The sequence below is a fragment of the Manacus candei genome, unplaced genomic scaffold (assembly GCF_025592945.1).
Source record: "Manacus candei isolate 608988 ecotype Guabito, Panama unplaced genomic scaffold, ASM2559294v1 h1tg000008l, whole genome shotgun sequence".
In the NCBI taxonomy this organism is placed as follows: domain Eukaryota; kingdom Metazoa; phylum Chordata; class Aves; order Passeriformes; family Pipridae; genus Manacus; species Manacus candei.
The window spans coordinates 15,434,598-15,458,742 of NW_026138056.1; the positions used below are offsets into that span (position 1 = coordinate 15,434,598).

Here is a 24,145-nt window from a genome sequence, read left to right on the forward strand (position 1 = left end):
CATCCCAGTGCATGAATTAAAAAAAATGCAAATAGGCCCATAAATGCAAATCAAAAGTTATTTTTATTTAGAATAGTTGCATCTCTGTCAATGCAAGATTTATTGGTTTCTAGTCCTCTCTAGGCTTAGGAATGTGCTTAGCTGGACTCATTAAATTCAAAAGCAGAGTTTCTTCCACACAGCAGAGCAGTGGCACAGGAGCCAGTTAACTTTTGGCACATCCTGTGAGCCTCACTTGTGTTCACACCACCAGCTTTGGCTTCTCCCTGCATGGAAGCACAGTGACCTCCGGCAGTGAATTTGTTCAGAGATTTTGGCTTTGTTAGATGTGATGCACGGCCTTTAAAGAGGGAGTTTACATCTGATTTGCCTGCTTGAGGTCAACCAGGTGATGGAGATGTACTCTGCAAAATAAAATGGATAAAGTGGCAGAAGAGTTGGGCTTGTACACATGCCTTACCTGTGCTTGGTTCATGCAGGTGGAGACTACCTTGAGCCAGCACAAACAGCAACGTGGCAGACCAGGTAAAGCAAGGTTCAATCTGTGTAAGTTCATGACTGGGGTTTGTATCCTCTCCACAATGCTGGAGCTCTTCTCTCTGCACTGGGGGGGAAACATACAGGGAAACAGTTTGCTCGGCAAGAGCAGTGAGGAGATAGAAGTATCTCAGGCACGTTACCGGTTCCTGCTGATCTTCCAAACTTATTTAGGCAAGTTGTTAAGAAGGACAAAAGATGGCTATTGGCAAAGCACTATAACTAAAAGCAGTTGGGGTAAAATAATAAAGCAGTATGTAAAATTGCAGCAATATCGTACTTTTTTCCTCACTTCAAAAATGTAGATGGGCCATGAAGCGTAATCAAATATTAAAGTAAGAGTTAAAAATAGTTTAACTTAATGCACTTCCCTTAATCTCTTGTCTGTGTTACTTTTGTTCTATTACTACTTTCACTCTCCTCTACTTTTATATTAAAAAGCTGCACAGACAGAAGTACAAAGTGTTGTTCAAACCACAGATCAAACAAAAGAATATATTTATTTATAGAACTGTTTTATTTGAAGTCATGTTATATATTGCATAATAATAGCATATTTGAAAGTTGAAGAAGTGATTTTAAAAAAAAAGTTCATTGTATCTTTTAAGGACTGTTCATGTAAATACTGAGGTTCTTTATAGTGAGAAGCCTTGTCAGGCAAAATCCTGTGCAGATTTCTGTTGCTGGAGGGCAAAATAACTTTCATAGCATTTAGGGAAGCATGCTGTTACAGCCCCATAGCAGAATACACATGCTGCCTGGCAGCAGGGTAACACGGCAGCAAGCTTGGGAGGACATGTATAAAAGCAGATAGGTAGGAATTTATTCTTGTTGCCATGGTGTCTGGACAATGTTTACTTCACCTATCAGCTGAACCGCCTATCTGGTTCTTTCCCTGTCTTCTGGAAACCTGCAGCCCTGACCCGCAGCCAGGTTCAGCCTCAGATAGGCAGTCAGGTCCCAGTAGCACCTGGGCAAAAGATGTATGGATATTTTTTTTTCTTTTAAATATGGTTTCTGGCATTTATGATGGAGGACAAAAGCTCCCCATGGTGAAGTGTGCATTATCTGTTCAGTGGTGTTCTAGGTAGCCTAAACCCCACCTAAGCACACCATCAGCTGGCAGCTGGGGCTTGCAGCCCCAGGTTAGCAGCAGGAGCCCCACAGAGATGGGTACCCCTCCCTTCTTTGTCCTGACAGCCTCGAGAGAGGGTAGTCCCACTGCTGCTTCTTCTGTCACCAGGGCCTGGGAGAGGTGATGGAGCTGCTCCACCTCGTAATTGGTGGGAAGAGAATTAGGGACAGATATGGGGTGGTCCTGTGGTCTCACCTTGCTGGTGGCCTCTTTGCCCCAGTCCCACTCTATCTGCCAGACTACAGAATTGCTCTCAAATAGAGATGCTTAGTTGTTCTAAAATTTGTGGCAGCTTAATGATTATCTCAAAAAGCGGATGAGCTCTGCACATCAGTTTCCCTTGTAGTATGTGCCAAGCTGTGAGTATAAAATGCCAGGTTCTGGTTATAAAAGCACTCTGTCAGATATATATATATGGATATATATATATATCCCTTGATATTGTTAAACTTTGTGCAACAAAACAGACCAGACATGCATATCAATTTTAGCTTTTCAACTACTAATGTCATGGTGCTATCTTCAGTGACTTTGGTTTTATCATGATGCTATAACTACCAGTGAACTACCGTAGTTGAAAGGTTGTTGGCATATCCTTTATAATTTTTAAAATAAAATATCCTTCTCTCCCTCTGGCTGAGTGGTTAAATCACACTACAGTGGCCCTACTTGATAATTTTCTCATGAAAGACTCAAATCCTAGGGTTAATTAAAGCATGGAATAAGTATCTGGGGAAGCATACATAAATGCTAACAGGATTCCTACCACATATCTATAGAGACAAACATCACCACGTATAGTTTATGCTAAGCTGAGGAAAGGAAATCCTTAGATCTCTTATATTTTGTGACAAATGTAGCCAAAAAACCTTCTCAAATGATAACAAAACCATGCAAATTTTATAACCGCAGTAGGTAAATATATCCCTAATAATCGACAGTATGTAAATATATCCCTAATAATCACAGGAATTAAACATTCTGGAAGATAGTACAAAGCTTTGTATTTGCAGGAATCTTAATACCCATTCCTATCAGAGGAACCTGGATCTAGGGTCAGAAAGCAAGGAAGAATGCTGTGTCTGACTGAAACTACTGAGGAAACTGTAGCAAACAGAGTTATCTGTTTGCATAATCTGGCCAGTACTGCAGGGCAGAATATTATGGGGAAAAACTGCATGATCCATAATGATAGGAGATTAGAAATACTGTTCAGCTTCTTGTCTAACAGCCCTGGTTCTGAGAACATCCACTGTCACACACCATGCACCCCTGGCACCGACACTGTCTCAGAGGGAAGGATGCCACTTCTTGACTTCTGCCCTCCTACTTGGCTGGCCTCCACTTTGCCCATGAGGTTTGTTTTTCTGTACTGGGTTGACCTTCTTTAGTTTATGCTGTTTAGCTGAGGTAAAAGCAAATAAATGGAAAAAATGACCTAGAGCTTTTGGCGGAAGGCCTCATTGCTGTTCTCTCAGCATCTCTTTGAACCACTCCGGCATAAGGGGATTGTGCAGAGGGTCCCTCCAGCCCCTGGATTGCCTGGATTTTAGGTCTGCAATCCTGTACATGATTTTGTTCATTTTAAAAGAGGTTAGGTTTGTCTACTTAGAGCAGAACCTTAGGAGATGTACTGATACCATCTGTTTTAAGCATCCAACTTGGATGCAATTCAGAGGACAGCGTCAGGAGCAGCAATTCCCAGTAACCTCATTGTAGAGAGGCAGGTGTCTCTACACAGGCAATTCAGGTCATTCATGTTAGATGCTTAAAATAGAGTATATGCAAACTCAGACAGACTGCTGTCTTCACCTAGTCCGTTGCTTATGTCTCTTTATGTCTAAAAGGTGGTTTATCATTGAGCTGCTGAAAGAAGCCTTACACTCTTTTAAAATTGCCTGTCCGATGTGAAAAATGAGATCATGACTGCATGCCCTTTACAACATGTGTACCCCCAGCACATGCACACACTTCATGCCTAAGTTGCTTGTGGGGTGGGACTGAGGAACTGATGAGTGGGCAGTGGAGGGGAATGAGAGAGCAGGAGGGTGCTGGGCAGAACTGGCAGCAGCCCCATTGCTTTTGGGTAGGTGGCAAGAGACTGAGTTGGGCTGATTTAACATAGATGGTTTTTGAGGTAGTTTGAACTTTTGCCTTTGTAGAAATCTGTTAAAATATGAATGAAGAAATGTGTTTCAAATAAAATTGTCTCTGCAAGAGTGTAGAAGTGACCATAGCGATAGGGAACCTAATTGCTAATTTATCTGAGGATTTTTTTTAAATATGTCCTTCTGAGAACCATTAGGAAAAAGCCATTTCATCCAACTGCTCCCTGGCCCCTTGTGTTTGCATGTTTGCACCGTTGCTTTAGAAGTGCTTGAGCTGTCACTCTGCTGTAGAGTTGTAGTCCAGTCTTCAAACATTTGTTCTCCCCAGTGTTACGGTGCTGCTTCATATGGCATCACTGGCCTTGTACTCAGTGCCATAGTAACCATCATCTGGAAGGGCAGCAGGACAAGGCAAGGAACACGTCAAGCATGAGAGAGAGAGAGAGAGAGAAAGAAAATGCAAAGCCAGACCTGACAAAGTCTTGACATGGATGGAAAATATTTGACAATGCTTTGTGGTGGCCGGTGAGTTCTCCTTAGGAAGAAGAAATAAAGAAACAATTCAGAATAGTGATCAACAATTCTTAGTGGCTCACTAGTAGTTAACAAGGGGATTGCACAGACCAGTACTGTGTTGGAAAGAATGCTTGTAGCAGCATGGGGAAGACGGGTCAAACCTTTCAGTTTCTAGGCTATTTACAGCCAGTGTGTTCGCCTTGCGAAAGAGGTAGGAATGATAAAAAATAAATAGGAAATTAGATACATCCTCCTTGCTTACTTACTTTCTTCCTCTTTCTCTTCCCTTCCCTGTACATCTGGATATTCCCAGTTGCTCAGCAAGCCTGTAGGAGCCAGCTGAGAAGCCAGCAGACTTCTTGCAGGCATCCAAGGAGATACGTACAAGCAGGGTAACTGTACTTGCTCTCTGCCAAGTTGTGGTTCCTCATCTAGCTTGGTATAAGAGCATACCTGGGTGGCACACCTGTCTTCCCAGACACCCTGTGGGTCCATTGCTGGGAGGTGACAAGCGAGGCTGAGCTTGGTCTTAAAAGAGTTTTTGTTCATTCTGACCTATTTTTGTTAAAGTGCTTTATTTTGCATTCAGAGTTTAACCACAACCAGAGACACACACTGAGCAAGAAGTCCCACTCATAAAATAGTCAAAATAATTTTTCAGGACGCTGTGGATTCTTGCACCATAGGGCTTGAGTGGTTTTTTGGCTTCCAGTGGCATGCACTGCCAGTTACCAGATACTTGGATCCTCAGGGAGTAGGGAATAAGGAGAAAGAGGAGCTGTAATGACTTCAGTTGTTACAACTGTTTCTTGGCTATACGAGATAAGGGCACGGTTTTGTAACACAGACTGCCTGCCTGCCTTAGTGCAAGGTCTGCCCCGTGCCAAACCGTGGCGGCTCTCTCCTGTCTCTGCACGCCGCCTCCCTGGCAATGCTGGAACAAAATATTTGCGGTGTCGTGAAGCGGCTCAGCTGTGGAGATAATTCTGTGTTGTATTTCCACCGCTCTGGCCTGAAGCGTTATTAATTTGAGAAGGGCATCCGAGTCAGGTTGAGCCCAGACGGGCTTGTTAGCACTGGTGCAGCCACAGCCATGCCCTCTGGCTGTCTCTGCCCTCCTGCGCAGGGGCTTGCATGGGGCTCGCAGGCTCTACAAAGCCATGCTGGATCCATGCTCTTGGGGCTTGCAGAACCCGGATCTCTGAGGAGCACCTGGTGGTGAAGTCCAAGAGGCTATGTGAAGACTTGCCTGGGTCCAGCATGGAAGGCTGGGAGCCAAAGCTGGCACAGAATCTCGTTGACCCCCCTCAGGAGCCAGCTGGGTGACCCTGCCCTGTGCCCAGAAACTGCTAAGACAGGCTGGCTCAGCCGGGATGTGGCTTGGATTGATGGGACTTAATAGTCCTGGCTCCCTGTGAAAGCAATTAAATGAGGCAAAAAGAGTGAGTGCCTGCCTCTATATAAAGGAAAGCCTAAAACTCTGATCATCTGTGGCTCGAAAATGTGACAGCAAACAGACTCAAGCACAGGTGTTTGCTTTGAATATCTTGCAATCTCCTGGGGTCTGCAGCCCAACCTTCAGCCATTTGGGCAGCACTAGGGAGGCCTTTTCCACTGTTGCTCCAAGCAGCTGACCAGCACCATGGCAGGGGTGCTGTGAAGGCAAAGTGAAAGAAGTCATGCTGTCTGTCAGACAAGTGGGGGTGGCAAGATGTGATTTCCTGTGCCAGCTCCTGCTTGGCTTTGGAAGTACCGGAGCAGTGCCACTACTCCATCCCAATGCTCACACTGCGCTTTAAAGAGAGAGTCAAGTCTCAGCAGCTGCTGCAGGCTGAATTCTTCCAGAGGGAGTCAGTACTCATAGCAAAATAACATTTTTCTGCGTGGCTTGAGTATTGTGTGAGAGGATCAGTTATCCTACAAAGTAGGAAGAGAACCCTTTCGAAGTCTCGGTAGCATTTCTGATGAGAAAATATTTTGATGGGAAAATGGCCATTGTCTTACAAGTGCAAATGTGCTTGGTGCCATCTGTGTCAGGCAGCCCCTGGCCAACAGGTGTTTAAAGAAAGGCAGAGTAACCTTACTTTGAGTACATTTGACATTGGCTCATTCTCCTTTTTCATTTCCCAGGTAGTGTATTAACTGACTGTGTTCCAGAACAGTAAGCACGCAATGGTGCTTCAAGCTATGCCCGACCCTTTCCGTACAAAAGTAACTGCCACCTGGAAGCTGGTTTCCACCTTCCTTAGCAGCACATACCAGGCACCTACCTGTATTAAAAAAACTTGAAGAGTTCAAAGCCGTCCCCCATTACTGACAGGCACAATTTCTAAAACTGTCTGGATTTTCCTGCTCGTCTCCCGAAGTTCGCTACAAATCCATAGGAGTGAAAGGAGAACTGGGTTTGGGGGGAACACAGCAGGAGAGATAAAGACTGTGAAAGCGTGAAATCATGAGTGACACAGGAGGCTGCTTTTGGCCTTGGGACATCAGAGCAGACATGAATTATTGAAATTATGGCTCTGTTGATCTGTGTATTGTCAGCCCTTCTATAAACAGTAAGCAGGTGTCATTATGACAGCAAGTTCTGTTGAGTGGGAAAGCCCTCTGGTCAGAGAGTGGGAGAGACTTCTGCTGGGGCTCCAGCCTGCAGCTTCAGCTGCCTAACCTGGATCATTTATTGGTTCAGACTGAGGGATATTGCTCTTCAATAGCCTGTGTTCGTTTCTCTTATGACAGGTGACATCATTTAATAGTTCATTAGACTCCCTCAATAGGTTTTCTTTTTTACTTGTGTACTCTGTGCACAATTAGAGTGAAGTCACTGATAGTAAACAAGACAGTAATATTAATAGACTTGCACAGAAAGTTTGCTTGCCTTCCAGCTTTTGGGTTTTTTTGCAATTGTTTGTGTTTAAAGTACTTATCACAGAGTTTGCAAATGACAGTGTAGCAACTGAAACTCAATCACATTATACAACTTAAGGATGTGCTTTGTGGCCTATCTGTTTTCCTGATAGTCAGTATTTGGGGAAGAAAATTCACTGTGTATTAACAATTGACAGAATAGGCATTGACTAACTGTAGAAATTGTTCTGAGGGGAATCCTCTTGCACCCTGTTTTGTCCCTGTATCCAGGATGCCAGACAGAATTTTAAAAGTTAATAAATAAGTATCTATTTCAAGGCAAAGTAAGATGACTCTTCCAGGAGATTGCTTTTTTGGTTTCCATCTTCAGAGGTCTCTTAGAACAGCTGCAGCTTTGAACATCTACAAAACTGGAGATCTGTGAACTCCAAAGCCAGCTTTTGCTGACCAATGCAGTAAGATGCAGATTCCACAAACAGCTTTGGCAGATATGAAAATAGGGTAAAAATATTATGAATTAACTTGAGTAGAGTTTGACTCTTCTTATAAGGCAGTAAGAGAGAATGAAATAGCAATTAGGGGTTTAGTTTGATTTTTATTTTGGACTCTCTAACATGGTGGGTTGAGGCCTGTGATAGTAGTAACTGCTTTTTCTGCATCTTCCATTACATTCAGACAAATGGAGAACCGAATAGAAAAGTTGACCTTTTGATTATGTAGTTGCCGGACTACATTCTTGCTTAAGACACTCCTGGAGCAATAGTATCTTTCACACCTTGAACAGACTTTGAAATGAGAAGCAGTTACTCCAACTCAAATGCCTGTCACATTGGAGAAGGCAGGTTCTTGGGAAAAACCTCACTAGGACCACTTCAGAAAAGCCTGGCACAGTTTGCGTGGCAGTATCAGGTTGCTGCCGGTTTAGTCCCTGCTCTTGAAGAAGCTTCCTACAGGTGAAAGGCTGGGCTACACATTGCCTGTTCTGTCCTTTTCTGTGCTGAAACTGCTGGAGGAAGAATATGGCCCTGCTTTGTGGGAAGAATTTGTTATCAAAGATGCAGTTACAAGACTGGGACTTTAGAAGTGGTAATTCATATATTCTAGTACACTTCCCAAGGCAAACTTCAGTATTACTAAGATGTCTCAGCAGTGCAAGAATTCATTTGAAGCTGTAAAGCATCAATATTTAACTCAAAAGGTTTTTCTATGCTTAGTCCTCATGCTTAATCCAGTAGGGCAGCATTAATAATAATTATTTAGCATTTTCCAGATAAATGCAATTCTGTTCCACAATCAAACAACTTTGTAAAAGTTTTTTTTCCAGACCACAAGGGTGACAGTGCATGACTGGTTTGTTTTTGAAGGTGTAAATCTGGTGTTTGTCACCTGTACTGGCTCTGCAGCTGTACCATTGCATTTCTGACTGCTGAACGTGATTATTTGATTGCAATTCCTATGCAGATAGGAACCTAAGTTTTGAAACTAGTGAATGGCAGCTGATAATGATCACCTGTTTAAGGGGTTGACTCACTTTTTTCTTAAAAATAAATAAAGTTGTCCCCCAAAGCAAACCCTATAGTTTAATTGTGTATTTCTTTTTAGACTTTGCCATAACTTAGCTCTGACAGGTGGTATGAGTCTATCTGGGTTAGATTTGCTGCACAAGAAAACAACCCTGACTTTTACCGGGTGGGTGGACGGGAAAAAAACCCAACTTTTTGTCAGTCTTTTGTGTTGCAGCAGCTGGATTCATTGCTGCTATAGCAACACACCACATGATGAGGTGTATTAGATTGCTCTGTGCAGAGCACGAGGGGGAAAAGGAACACAGCTCCTTGCTGAAGGTAGAGGTTGCACTGGAGTTTCTGCTGGAGAGCTGGGGAAGGTCAAATGCTTCAGTTCCCAGCACATGTTGTGCACAGCGGAAGGTAGGGGCGTGTGGCGGTGTTAAACTGCAGAACCAGGTAAGGTACAGCTGCATCAATTAACCTGAGACCTTACCCTCCTCGGTGGGGCAGCACAGCTTCCCAGAGAGTTTTCTTTTAATTTTTTCCAAGTGTTTTTGTTTTTTTTAAAGTTACTTTAGTAATGTGATAATGTGAATACACTGACAATGGTTCAAACTGTTAGAGAGACTCTTACTGTAGAGAGACGAATCTTACAGATTAGGAGGTAATTGCCCTCAAATCAATGCAAAATGTGTATGTAGTTTTTGTGATTGTTTCAGCTTCACTCCAAGATGTTGAACAAGTTATGGTTTTATTACTATCTGCACAGTGGTTCAGAACATCTCTGTTGTCAGTCCGAATCCAGGGCATTATCTACTTAGTGATTTTTATTACCAATACCTTTTAACGATCTGCTCTCTGGCATTTATTAACATTTCTTCCTCTCTCCCTCCCAATCTGCTGCATCAGGGTGCCTGAGTCTTCTTGGAAATGAATTTTCATGTCATTTACTCCTTCAGATTTTATGCTGCCTCCTTAAGTCTAGAAGTGTTGTTAATGCAGTTAACCAAACTTCAGTGTGCCTGTAAAGACATGAAAGTGGAAACAGTGCCACAGGGTATCGTGTTTTTACCCTGTTAGCCATTTATCCATATACTGGTAAATATAAGTAATTAATGTCAGCATCGAACTTATATGTTTATTCAGACTCATATCAAACTCAAAAAAACTATTATGCACCTTTTTTTTTTTGCTTTTACACATCACTAGGTTAAATGTAACAGGCATTCAAGTAGCATCCATTAGGTGAAGGAAGACAACAATACTTTAGAAAGGGAAAAACTGAGGGACCAAAATGGTAGTGGAGAAGGTGGAGAGCCTGTCTGAAATTCAAGTTAAATGGTTCAGGTTTTTTTCCTGCTTCCCATGAGGTGTTTCCAACATTTTGAATGCTTTCTGTTATCTGCAGCTTAGAACATATTTCTTCCTTACCACTGGCCTCTGTTTATTTCACCAAATAGTTGCTTTTCTCTCCTGATAGTAAAGGAGGTGGTCAAGAGCCTCAGACTTCTGCTCCATAGATAATTTTGCTTACAGAGCAGTGGGGCACTGTAGGGACTGTGTGGTCAGAGCTCAGATTTAAATGAGGCTCCCCTGGCTGTAATGAGGTGACTTCAGCGGAGTTGAAGAAAGAAGCAACCACTCTGCCCATCAGCTTACAGGAGAGAGTTTGTGAAATAAAGAAACATAAATGTGAAGCCCATTAATGATCCCAGAATGAGACAGGTTTGCAAGAAGCTGAGTAGGGATTCTTGAAAATGAGGATTGGGAAAGGGTGGAAATCTTTGAAGGGGAAGATTAGCTGTACAAGGGAAAACTCAAGCAAAGTAGGACAGTGATTTAGCTCTGATTCCACCACTTCAAGCAGAGCAAGGAAGTCCAGATCAAATTATTTAAGCAATCAAAGAAGCTTAATCTATCTAGATTTAGGGACCTTGTTCAATTGGGTGAATGAGGAACCTAAGTCAAACACTCAAGAGCTTTTTTCACTAATACAGCACATTGTTTGTGGCCCAAAGCATAAGGCACTGGGGATGCAAGTGATTCATAGCATAGTGTCACTAACACATTCCCTAACTGGCTGTCACAGAGATGCATTAGGGGTGAATTTGTCCAGGGAATAAAAAAATTAAGGAACCTAGAAAAAAGAAAACAGAGCACCCTCTAAGTACTTCCTTCTCTATTTGTCTTTGAAATCACATCTGTGATAGTTTATCACAAGGAAGGGAGAAAAGTAAGTGAGTCTTAGTTAAGGGCTTCATTATTAAACAAAACCAGCAAAATAATATCAAAAAGAGCGTCCAGCTAATCATCTTTGCTAGACTAGCAAAAAGGTAAGAGGTTATGGAAATATGGCTATGGAAAATCATGTACTTGGTGAAGCCTGATGAACAGAAGGAATATGACCACTGTCAATAAAAGGTAGTTTCCTTCACCAAATAGCATTCCATTGCATGTTTTTTGTAGGATCATATTAAACTCTGCAAATGTTAATAAAGATGATAATCCTGGTCATGATTTGGTGAAGAATAGTGTATTTTCAATGAAGAATAGTGTATTCACATTTTATTCATTTGTAAGATCTATGAGTATATATGAACCTTCCCCCGTGGATTTTTGTTCCACTTTCTTTCTATTGTCTCATTAATCCCATTGAATCCTTTATAAAACATTCAAAACAAGGGATGGTGTCTTATATGTCTATAGACTGCATGATGTAATAATACTGGCTGCTAACTAAAACCTCTGAAAGGTGCAGTAAAACAAACATATGGATGCCTCTTGTACATGAACCATCTGAGAAAGTCATGGAAGACTGCTAAAATGCACTACTGTGCCATCAGAATAATTTCACTGCACGATTTTGCAATTCAGATTTTATTCAGCATTAAAACTGTAACTCATTAATAATGACAACAAATTTGCAAGAGAGATCTCATCTGCCCACTCCTACAGATTAAAATCACACAATTTATTGATATGATAATCTTTTTGCTAGATTTGGATTTGTGGAAAACAGAAACAGGATTTGTGGAGCAGAAATACCAAACTGACTCCACTGGAAAGAAAAATTTAATCCTTTGAACTGACATGACTGTGTGCCAGCCTCTGAGAAGAATGAAATTTGGATTCTTGATTAGTAGGAGTCAAAACAGACAGAAAATTGTAAGGCTATGTGATATGATGTGTATGTGCCTTGTATGCAAATAGTAATTCAGGCAAAATTCCAATATGGAACAACTTGCACTGACTAATTGATGTAGGAATATGTGCAGCAGTAGGAATAGGCCAGTCCTTCACTCAGCCATCAGATGGCTGAGATATTTTTCTAGGGATAAATATGTACAAGGATGATTACAGTAGCAGATGCTAACTCTAGGAGCTTGGGCTCCACATCCAAATATTCATCTGGCTCGATCAAAATGGGCAAAAGCATTTCCAAAGGGGAAGGCTAACATCTCCGGGGCCAAATCTCAGATCGAGAGTGGGCATTGGCAGCAGTCCAGAGTGTCTTCTTCACATGCAGGAACTGTGCTCTTGGGAACAGTTATTTCCAAAATGTCCAGCCACTTAAAGCATTCAGTGTGGAAAATTAAGGAAAACCCTTCTCTTAGGAAGAAAGCTTGCGATGAAATCATCCCAGGAGAAGTTGATTCAGTTCTTCATGGAGCACAAGAGCTTGTGGCATCAGGATGTTTATCTCGGATGTCCATAGGGTGAGCTTCGGTACTCATGTCAGGTTTAAGAGTCTGCTGAAACAGGTCAAACACATGCAACAACTTGTGGAACATGAGGCTCTGGGCCAGGACTGCTGTGGTCACTGAGCAAGGAAAGGACGCTTGTTTATTAATGCCTCAAGGAGAGATGTAAAGCTGTCACTTGGCCGCATGGGCCTGTGGTCATGCTTCCTATTATTCTTCCTCTGAGGAACTTGCCTTCAATATTTTCAAGTCCCAAGTGCTCACAGATCATGAGTCTGTGCTACAGAGCAGTCATGAGATGCTAGAGCTCCTCTGCTTTCTGGCTTGTTGCATGTTCTTTTCTGCAGCCATGAACCATGGAGAACTTCTTTGTTCTTTTGCAGAGAAAGAGTCTGTTCAGCCTCCTGTTTCCAGTAGTACAGTCTCTTAAGGAAAAAATGCCCAATGCTGTGACACCCTGAGAAGAGATTCTCTTTTCCTGATGGACCAGTAGAGATACAGCCAAAGGAAAAGCTCTTTGAAGTGAGCAAGGTGGGCATATAGTGCAGAGACCCTAAAACATAGAGATGCATTTGGAAATATGTGCAGATGATTACTTTCAGTGAGGAGTTAACTTCCTGTGAAAGAAGAAAACCAGCTTCTTTACCCAAAAGTTCAGGTGGCTCTTGGAGATGTTAGGTCTTTGAGTGGAAAGGGAGCACAGCTTCTTTTGACAGATTTGTCTCCAAATAAACCTGTGCTGAGATAGTCTCTGGATCTGAACATCAAAGACTAAAGCTCCTATCCATATGCTGAACTAAGGAAAAGCTCTTCTCTGATTCTTCCACCTCCTCCATCAACTTCAGTCTATGCTAATTAATTAATCTAGGACAGTACACCTCCCTGCCTGCCTATCTGTCCCATGTAGCCTAACCCACATATATTTGTTTTTGTGTGTACACAAAGACACACTTGAAGTAACTCGTGTATGTCACTAGACACAAATTATCGAATTACTTTGGTTTTCATGATTTCCAAAACAAAAAATGACTGAAGAAAAGATGAAATGTCGTGAGCTCTTTTATTAAAGATAAGTGACCTAAGAAGTGCTTTTGCATCAGGTCAAGGAGAGTAAAACAAGCACCAACTGCAAGTCTCCTCTTCCTTCTGCTGTCCAGGTAGTCTGTGAATGGTGTCAAATTGTGCAGTTTTTCTGAGATGCTGAAGTAGTTCTGGCTGCCTCTGAGGCTGACCATCCCAACCTCACTGAGAGCTGCAGCCAAGCACTGGACTAAAAGCAGCTGGATTTGCGGGGCTGAGAGGCACTGTGCCACCCGCCCACCTACTAACTGTAATTAAAAATGTTACTTTTCACACATTTATGTCACGAGGTGAGGACTAAAAGCCTGCTAGCTGTCTTTAGTTAGGGGTATTTTTGTGTGGAGTGCTTCTTAGAATGAAAAGAGGCAGATTAGACTTTCAAGCACCCTTTGACAACTGCAGTGAGGCTGAGGGTGCACTGAGGAATGCTAATACTGGAAAACTAGGAACATCTTGACTGTTAATTCTGCTGAAGTTAGCAGAACAAAGCAAAAAAAAGGGTTGGGTTTTTTTTCCCCTTTTTGTAACCCCTAGGCTTCATAAATGCATCACCCTTCTTTATTGTCAATTTGTTAGAAAAATCACTGCTGGCATCTCACCTAAGGATTTATTATCATTCCAGTCAGGCTATATTTCACTTATATTGAAGATTTCTTGAATTTTTACTAGCTTTAAATTACATTGAAAGTAGGCAGATGAACATTTAAATTACAAGGTTAATTGAAATGGAAATGTTGCACTGGAACAGTTAATTTGTTTCAGTTTAAATGTTTATTAGCTTAATTGAATATTTACAGAACCAAGACAAAGAAAGTTGTGCATCTGTTTTCACAGACACAAAAGTAAATGTGTTTGTGTTTGAAAGGTAAATACCCACTGATAACCCTTAAACCCCAGAGTCTGTAAGACCATATTTCCAAAACAAGGAATATTCTATAGCTAAAGGCCAATTTTTTAATGATTTCCTATCAATCACCAGTTTCTCTTATGATTCTTTAGGAGTTATGAGCACACTGAATTCTTCAAAGGTGTCAAGAGAAAGAGCTTGTATTTTACAAATGCTTGAGGCAGGAAATGCTGGTAAGGTCTTCTGCCTGACATAAGATAGCCGAATATATGATTCTCTTGTCTTCTTTGTGGACTTTTGGAAATTGATGAGCAGGATCCTCATGAGGAAGAGCTGTTAGAGAAATCTGTCTGCTTTTTCCTTTCCCTAATTGGAGAGGGGTCAGGGTCTGCTGGTGGCAGGAAAAGGAAACTGTGATTCATTCCAGCTTTCCTGGAAGAAACCGGATTTCAGTTAGTTAGCTTTCCTAGGGTGCCTAATTTAACAGCACGGTCAAACTGTATTCCCAGTCTAGGGGGCAAATTCAACAGCGGTAGTAACACCAAAAGTAAACTAATCAGACAGCAGCTGTATGAACACAAATGTGTTTTCAGACAGGGCAAGTGCTGCAGTATGTTCCAAAATAAGGAGTAACACAAGTTATTTGGAATATGTTTAAAATGGAAAAATGTGCTTTAATTGGTTTATTTAAAAAGAAGTTTATGTTTGGAAACATCTAAGCTTAATAAGTGGTATAGTGCAATTTCCTACTCAAATGTCATGGCCCTAAATAGCAACAGAAATGGATTTTTCCCCCCAATATCTAACAGATGGACTATTTTAAATTCTACTTCTTCCCCTTTATTAGTTTTCTGAGAGGATTTCCATCATCAGGCTTTAGGAATACATTTAAACACTGAGGTCTTGAAACTATGGTAATTATTAATCTTTCGTAAGTATCCAGTTAGACCTCATTGGCTTTATGGCATTCAAACTTCTCTTCAGATTTTACTAGGTGATTTTCCCCTTATAGCATCTACCTCAGTTATACACATGGATATGCCGGGACAGTATCATACTAAACCCACCAGTTTGTGACAAGTGGGAAAGGCACTTTTATCTCCATACATGATTTTGTTAGTTTATACATCTTAGCAGCAGGAGAGGAGACAGTTGGTAGTCTTGGGCAAGAAGGTGGATACAAAGGTCAGGATATGCCTACTGTTTCGCTGGAAGTGTGTCCGTAGCAATTTTCAAAGAATATTATCCTATCCTGTAACTAACTGCAATCAGTTCTGAGCAGCTTAAATGTGCTAATTCCTGTGGCTTGAGAAACAAAGCCTAGTCCTTTGGCCTCTAAGCAAAGGAGTTACTGTTTGATTTGGATCATTTTTTGTCAGCCGTTTGTTGTTTCTCTCATGCAGTGCACACCCAGTTCCCACATCAGCAGCCACCCAGCAGGTGCGAGATGCCCAAATGCTTCTCTGGTGCACTGCTTCAAACTGACATGTTGCCATCAGTAGGCTGACCAAAAATACCTGTTGTTCAGGTTTTATTCCATAAGCTTAGTGAGTTTGTTCCATGTTAGAAATGTAACTGTCGACCTCGGAAAAGGTCGACCTCTCTTTGCAAAGGTACAATTCAGTGTCTTCAGTGGGCTTTGAAAATATTTCCAACACCTTAATGTGAAGGGCACTGATAGGTATCCTTTAGCTTCCAGGCTATACATTCCTGGTGTTTACCTTTTCCTCTTGTATTCTTACTGCCTTCCTTTGTCTGCATTGCCACTCCCTTCTTTCCCATCTGTCCTATTCCCCGTCCCCATGTTGTGCACTTTTTTGCCTCTGTTGTGCTGTTCTGTGCAGCAGACTCACATTTTCTATTGGCCAGATGCTCTTTTTTCTGATCTATGTTTTAACATTTATGCAAGGAACCTCTTTTTCTCATCCCTTAATTACCTGTGCTGCTTTTCATTGCCTTTAATTGTTTCCATTTGTCTTATGTTTGTCTCATCTTTGGTGGCTAATTTTTCCTATGTTCATGAAGCACCAGTTACTTGTTGATTCTCTCACAGTGAATGTTGATTGTTACCAGAATTGTGGCTGCAATTACATTTATGCTTTGCATAGGACCAATTGCTGATGTTATTCAGAGATATAAATTGGTCTTCACTCACATTCTTTCATATTGTTGCCTTGTACCTGATAAAAAACCTATTTGTTGTCCTACATATATGATTGAAATGAGGCATTGCCAGAGCCCAGCACTTACTTGGTGTCTCTTAGGTGAAAAGCACTGAAACTGAGGAGCTTTTCCTATGGTAGACCTTTTCCTTAAGGAAACCTTGTCCCTCCTAAAGAGAAGCTGTTCTCAGAAGAGGCTGTGGGCAAAGCATACCTTGATCCACTTGCCTCTAGTTCACATGGTCGCCTTGTGTGTACTGCTGGGCTGCCTGGGGGTCACAGCTTCTCCAGGTGCCCCACAGGGCACCAAATGAGTTTGAAGCTGTTGGCATCATTAGCCTTCCATTCTGATCTGAAAGGTGACCTTTGCAGGTGCAGGGGGGCTATGGCAACAGGTCTGGGTCTTGCCTGTAGGGCAGCCTTCCTGAGATGGGAAGGCATACCTCTACCAAATGATGCTGGAGGTGAGGTATACCCTAAAAATGTATAATATGTATTTCTGAAGTGCCCTTACATGCTTTTGTACTGGAGACTTGAAAATCACTTCCCTAACTGCTGAAGTAATTGAAACAGGGAACCAAGTGCAGTTTCTGCACCTTGAATACTTAACAGTGATCTTTGGAAAGGAAAATCTGTGGGTGAATGACAGAAGGTGATGATGGGGGATTGTGAGCACTATGATTAGAAGATAAAGAAGGAGAATGTTTTAAGCTATGCATTAGTAGGGGTTTTTCTCCTCCAAGTTCGTAATATAAAAATCTGTAAATCACATAAATAACCTAAAAGACTAAAAGCGGAATGAAATAATTCGGTTTGGGTCAGGTTTTGATTTTAAAGAACCTAAGTGTAACTATTCTGGCACAAGGGACCTTCTGATGGTTTTAAAGCAAACAGAGCTGGCTGCAAAAGGAAACCTTGTGCCTTCAAACCATTGAGCATACCAAGCTGGGAAAAGCAGTGAGGCATCTGAAGCAGCTGGAGCATCACCACGTTAGACTTGCATTGAGTCTGGGTGGTTCCAGGCCTGGGTAAGTATAACAGTTCCAGCTCTCAGGGGAATAAAAGATTATTCGCCTCTATTTTCTTTAAATACCTGGGTTTGTGATTAATGTAGTCAAAAGCTTGAGGAGGGGAATCTTCTTTGCAGGAGAGATTGTAACTGAATACATGAGGACTGTGTATGGCTAACAGTGAAGCATCTTCTTTGCAGGGCTTTTTTTCCGGGCTGCTCTCTGTTCTCTCTCAGTTAAACAAGGGTCTCATCTCAGCACATTTAACTGAGCTACATGGAGAGAGATGTGATTTAAAACTACTGAAATTGTAGGAGTCTTTTTTTGTAAAGCAGCGAATGTATCAGGCAGGTGCAGAAATAGATCTTGCAGTTCAGAAATATATTTTGAATAGCAGAACATCCCAGGCCCTTAAGTTTTGGGTGAAGTTCAAAGGAATCCTTCCAGAAAGCCAATTCAGAATGTAGCAAGGCCATTCTGTTCCCATTTGTCTTTCTAAAACCTAGGAAATAAGAAGTTTATTCAGCAGTCCACCAGTGCAATTAGTCTTAGTTCAGAAAATTTTCTTTGGAGTGTGACTTGGCAGGGTAGAGAACAGCTACAGATATGAAAATACTGAGACAAGGAGAAGAAAGTGCTTTTACTCCCTTTTACAAAGCTCACATAACTGTATTTTGAATTCTGACCAAAACCCAGGATAATCCAAAGTTGTAAATAGCATAAGGACACCATTGCAATGATTGATCACCAGGGTTTTTTTAAAAGTATTAAATTTTCTATTTACCTGAAATGGCCTACCGTTGTCCATAAATTCAAAGTTTTATGTGGTAAATTGTAATTTCTAACAGAAATAAAATACGTGGTGTGTTTTAAATTGAGTGCTTCCATATGAGAGAATATGTCTTCATAATAGTGTTTCTGATCTTGAGTCAAGCCAGGGCATTTATATTGTGGAGTTGTAGCTGTTGGAAGGGGATACTAAAAATCTGAAGCCCCATTCCAGTTTCTGAAACTGATCTTTTAGGGAAGTAATACCAGGGCTGTAAGTGCATCTCTCTGCAAAGGGCAGGACCATGTGTACTGCTAATTAGAGCTCTGTCCCCTTAAATTCCCTTTGTATCGAATGAAAAATTGGTATTTGAAAACACCTGCAGGCCAGCAAGAGGAGTTTTAAGTGGTTATACATGCATTATAAAATAACTTCCCCCCTCTCTCCTTTGATTTATTGCATAAAAATAGACATATTTTAAAATTCTCTCTTCTGGGAGTGTCCCATGCAACCTCTTTGTCTTTTGATCCTCTTTTTTCTGTATTCACTGTTTGCTAGTTACACTTTTCATATAAAAATTCTGGGCAGCTAAGGGATATATTACTTTCATTGGAGTCAGTAACTGAAATTATTACATCAAGGTCATTAGGCTAATTTCCTATCTTTGTAAAAACAGAATATAATTTTAAATCTAAAGTGAGTAAAGATGTGGAAAAAATGAGCTTATAAAATGATGCATACAATCTCCCATCAGTGACTGTTTCACATCTGCCACTTAAGGATGAACAAGATCATGTAGTTTGTAACAAATGCCACCTTCTTCATTGAGAGTTTTATAGTGATTAAAGAGCAGAAGTGACTGTTGATCCCCACACTGCTGTCATTCATCTCTTATCTATTGTTGTTTGTGATGTTGCTGTTCTGTTGTCTCGACTCCCCCTTGATTGTGAATCTGTTCACATTACAATTTAACCTTGCAGCATTCTAATTTTAACACTGCAATATTACAAAACAGACAAACATACAGAGTAGACTCTGTTTTCAAAGAATGATATTTATTTTCGTTGCCCAGCTTGATTTTTCAGGACAGAATGAGAACTCTTCTTTTGTGAAAGTGGACATCTAATGGATATCTTACAATATATTCAGAAATAAAGGTATCCTAAATCACAGGTTACTTTTGAAAACACAAGCTGTTATGGCTAAAATTAAATCCTGGCAAAATTGACTTTGTTGTCATTGAAGTAATTGAAAACCTTTCGATTGATTTCAGTGGAACTGAGATTAAACTCTGTATTTATAGAGAAGATTATTTTTCCCATGAGGACATATGCACCCTTTGTATTCCCTTTTTTTGCTCTAAATGTATTGTGCTGGACAAGAGCCGCTTAAAAGTCCACAACCTCTAGGAAAGATGCTCTGCAAGCGCAAAGAAGCATCAGTCGGTGCAGGCCAAGCATGGCTGGGTACGCCAGCCAGTGCCTTTTGTTCACAAACAAGAGGGTATTTCACTTGACAGGGCTGGAGCAAGAAACTCCAGGTAGATTTCAACAGGCTTCAATGCCCACTGTTAAAAGGAGAGATTTTAGACGTTTGCTGAAGCTTTTGAGTTCAGTGCAAGACATTTTGCATAAGACGTTCTGCAGGCTGCATTTGTGAAAGTATATTGTTATAGCAACTTGTGCTGGATATCAACTCAAGGGAGTAAGTCTACAGCAAGCTAAGTGATAGCAATACTCAGAGTAAACAGCTTTTGACTTTTAGAAGTGTTTGTTTCTGTGGAGAGATGTTAATTTTGCCCTTTCTGTGGGTGGCAAAAATCGGAGGAGCAGTGTCACATCTGTCTTGTCCCAGGTCCTGATGCTGAGGGAGATTACCTGGGGGCCTGGAAGGAATGGAGCAAGTTCTGTTGCATTTTACAGTGGACACCCTCAAGGGAGAAGCAGGGGTTGTACCAGGATGCCATGTTTTCAAAATAAAATGTACCGTGTTTGTTCCAGAAAAGAGAAATTTCTCACAATCTTGCTCCAGGAGTCAGGGTAACTCTGGCCAGGAATCCTCAAATGTAAAGCTCACTGTCTGCTCCTCATCGTTCAGGAAATCTCGGGCCCAGCCTCTGAAGAAATCTAAACCCTTTCTTTTAAAGAACAAACATTTACTTTCCCACACAGTTACCCACCGGGAATACAAGAGAACCATTTACGGGGAGAAAAAAAGATATTTTTCTTTTTTAAAGTCACCCTGTAAAAAGGCTGAAAGGTACACACTAAGATTCTTTTCTTTTTAAACCTGTATTTTTTTTCCCCATAAATATCAGCATAAATTGATGCATGATATACTGAAGTTGTGTTTGTTGCCGATAGATCCATGACTTCAAGAACAAGTAAAACACCTTTATACTAGGACAAAGATGGTCTAGATGCTGTATTTTGCCCAGAAGGACAGAAAATGTGTGTAGAAATCTTTTTGATGCAGGGATATAGAAGAAAATGTTATTTTGAGTAACTGTTACCTGTGGGAAGCTTAAAAAGTTTAATTTTAAAAGATTTTCTACCCCCTACGCATTCAGGTGTTACCTGTTTTGCAGTCAGTGTTTGCAATGCTAGGGAAATAAATATTAAAAAAACAACATTTTTATCCTGTTGCAGTAAAATGTGTGCAGATGTGATCTCTGTTTGTTTGGTGTGCATGAGGAGAATGGGAACATCTTTTACTTAGATATTTGACAGAGTACTGTATTTGTTGTTTTTCTAATCCTTTGCCGTGTCAAGGACTGAGCAGTCAGGACAAAGATTATGTGATTGTCATTTTGATCCTAGCAAATACATTATTCAAGTCTGATAAGATGCTGATTTTTTTTAAAATGTTTGTACCTACTTTTTCTGTGTAAATTTTGGAGGTGAACAGAAAGTATTCACATATGAAGCACTGGATTTGGTACTCAATATTCTTTCTCTTCAGAGTAGCTCACCTACAACTGTTCCAGTGTGTGAGTTTTTGGCAGTGTATCAGCTGGTATCATGAATTCAGCTGGTATCATAAACTGTTACTGACAGATTCAGCAATTTCCAGGGGCTTAAAAATGTTGATTTTCCAACTCTTTCTTTTTTAAGTGCATTAGTTTATAATTTTTATGTGTATGTATTCTTACAGTTTTATACATACATAATCTTACAAAACTCTCAAGCTTTTTAATGGTTTTTAATCTCCCCCTCAAGAGAGTGACACTATTTCAGTCAGTACAATTTCAGAAGATCATTCAGAATGATCTAATATCTAAGTTTATCTATTTAGGCCTCAACACTGAGTATCTTTTTTACATAACTAACATGATTATCAAAGGTGCATATTGGTTTTCTTCCTAATGAGAGTTCTTAGATGAAAATAAAGTTTGAAGGGATCCTGTTACAGGTTTTTTTCACCCTCATTATTTTGACCTTATTAATGCTGCAGGTTATTTATAGCTCCATGACTACTGTGTTAAAACCTTTGCAGGCTGAGTGACTCTATCAGATAAACTGCGTGTTTGAAAGACTTCCAGGGTTGCTGCTATGTGAAGTAGGATCTGCTCCACCCTGGCTTCTCATGGACCCTTTGTGGCCTTTGCTCTGGGAAGCCCTGCTGGTGAGACTGACTGCAAATGCTACCTCCAGAAGTGTTACCCTGTACTGTTCTCGTGCCTTACCCAAATCTCTGTGATGTTGTACGTTAGAGAGTACAACCTTAAATAGCCTGTTGCTGAGGAATGACTGGCACTTGATACAAACAAATCTCCTGGTGCTGAACACTGCCAGTGGAAATCCTTTCAGTGCTTCTCCTCAACTGCAGAATAATGAAGTGTATGCAAGAAATGCTACCAAAAGGCCTTTGTCAAATATTTCAATGCTCCACATCATGTAAGTCTTTTCAGGCAAAGCTGTCTGTGCTCTCTAGCTACTCTACAAATAGGATTGGGTAACAAAACACTACATAAAATTAAAAAAAGTAAAATAAAATGTTAAGCAACTGGAGAGGAAGAAGCATCTCTGACCCTTTCAAGTCTCCTTTTCCACTCATCTGTGTTGTAAAACCACACTTCCATAGGCTTGCTTAAAACCAAGCCTGCAGCTAAATATTTACCCAATGGATTTTGTTAAATCTGTTTCAGTGCCTCTGGAAATGAATTCACACCTCTAATTCCTAAGTACCTTTTGCCTCTGGGCATCTGTAGTGAAATGCAGGTATTAGAATAGCTGAAATTAGTTGAGATAACTGATAACCTATGTCAATAAGCAATGGATTGAGAAGACAGAATGATCTTTTGTCTCTCTGGGGTTTGGAAATGGAAATTTTTGAGCTGAAAAGTGGTTGTTCAGATAATTCTTGAGAAGTATTCTCAGTGCCTGTTGTCAGCCTTCCTGCATCAATTAAGTACCAGTTCATTTAGCCCAGTCCAAAAATGTTGCCCACCAGCACTACTTCTAGTAGAAGGTGAAGAACACCTCAGGAGGCCCTTGTGCCAAAAGGCTTTATTGGCTCCCTTTTCTGATGGAGAACACAAGGACTGCTGCTAGTCACCTTGTGCCTTTAATGCACTTCACTGGTGTATGGGGTGCTGTGCTATAGACATCTTCCTCACAGGTAAAAGGAAGTTTGGCAATTCTTCTCTTTCGTGTTTCAGCCTTTGGCATCTGTTTAACACAAGGGAGAGATCTGAGCCTAGTGCCCAAAGTCCTGCTGCACAGTTTGCTCCCTTCCTTTTCTCTCTGTTTACACTGGAGGCTAAGGCAAGAAGCAAAGTGGTTAAGCTGTCACTGAGCAGTCTGCTGTTGGACATCGCAACTCCGTGATCTAACACAGGGGAAGTCTGAGAAGTCAGAAGTCACTAGGTGCAAATGGGTTGTTTGGGAGAGAAGAGAAAAAAAAAGGTAATAATGAAGGAAGAAAGAATAATGGGGGCATAGGATGTGGCTGCTGAAATAGTCTATTTTGAACACTGTATGTTTAAGAAACTAAATTATGAAATATTTAAGGGGAAAAAAACAAATATACAAGTTAGGAATGGAAGATGAGCCTCTGCTGATAAAACTCTACTGTATGCCATTTTATACCCCAAAATACATCTGGAGTCTCCGTTTCATTTCATTGAAAATAGCACTGGGCCTGCAATGTACGTTCCAAAGATTTATTGGGATAGTTTTAAAAGCCACAGACTGTACGGCATTCACCATATCTCTTGAGAGACTATCTAAAGCCTCATGCATCTTTCACTTCAGAGTTACCCTGTTGAGATCAAATATATTCTGTGTTTAAATATCACTCCTGCTATTCCTGATTAAATACCGTGTATCACACCTTATCATTCTCTCCTCAACATGAACAGCAGATATCTGTTTTATTGCCAGCTCATCAGCATTTAACAGAACTCTATAGGTCTGATGTTATTCTCTTCCCAGAAATCAGACCCTCCAGTCTTAACCCTCTGAGTATTTTCCCATCTCTCCGCCTCTCTCCTTCCACACAGTCAGTGGCTTCCAGACAACGTGGTGCCTAAACCAGAATGTAGTAGTTGAGTGTAGTTGAACCAGAGCCAAACAAAAAGGAGAAGGTTTCTTGCTTCGTACTCTGATGTGATGCATTTGATAAGGCAGACCAAAAATACACTGCAGCTTTCTTGCCAGAATACTCAGAAGAATATTAGACATGGTCTCAGAATTAAGCAAATGACACCTGAGGTGCAAATGTACTTACTCTTGTTTGCAAATATCATTAAGCAGCTTAGCTCAAATCTGCTTATTACCGACTCAGATGACTTCAATTTAGATGCCTCTGGACCAGTTTAAGGATTGTCTCCATTTGTCAACAGTGTTCAGTTGGACATGGTTTTGTCCAGGCAGTGGTGTGGCAGTTATAACTCAGTTCCAG

At 40.9% G+C, this 24,145-nt stretch overlaps 1 protein-coding gene across 29 annotated transcripts in view; it reads left to right on the plus strand.

Annotated features, from left to right (window-relative positions):
- The window catches only part of DTNA (dystrobrevin alpha), a 234,169-nt gene that overhangs the window by 90,912 nt on the left and 119,112 nt on the right, over positions 1–24,145 (plus strand). Inside the window, exon 1 of one of the 29 annotated variants that reach the window (XM_051769829.1) lies at positions 12,866–12,904. The exons of the other annotated variants lie outside the window; for them this stretch is intronic. The gene's annotated coding sequence lies outside the window, so the exon portion shown is untranslated. Of the gene's footprint in view, positions 1–12,865; positions 12,905–24,145 lie in introns of those variants that run through there. 29 annotated transcript variants of the gene reach the window in all.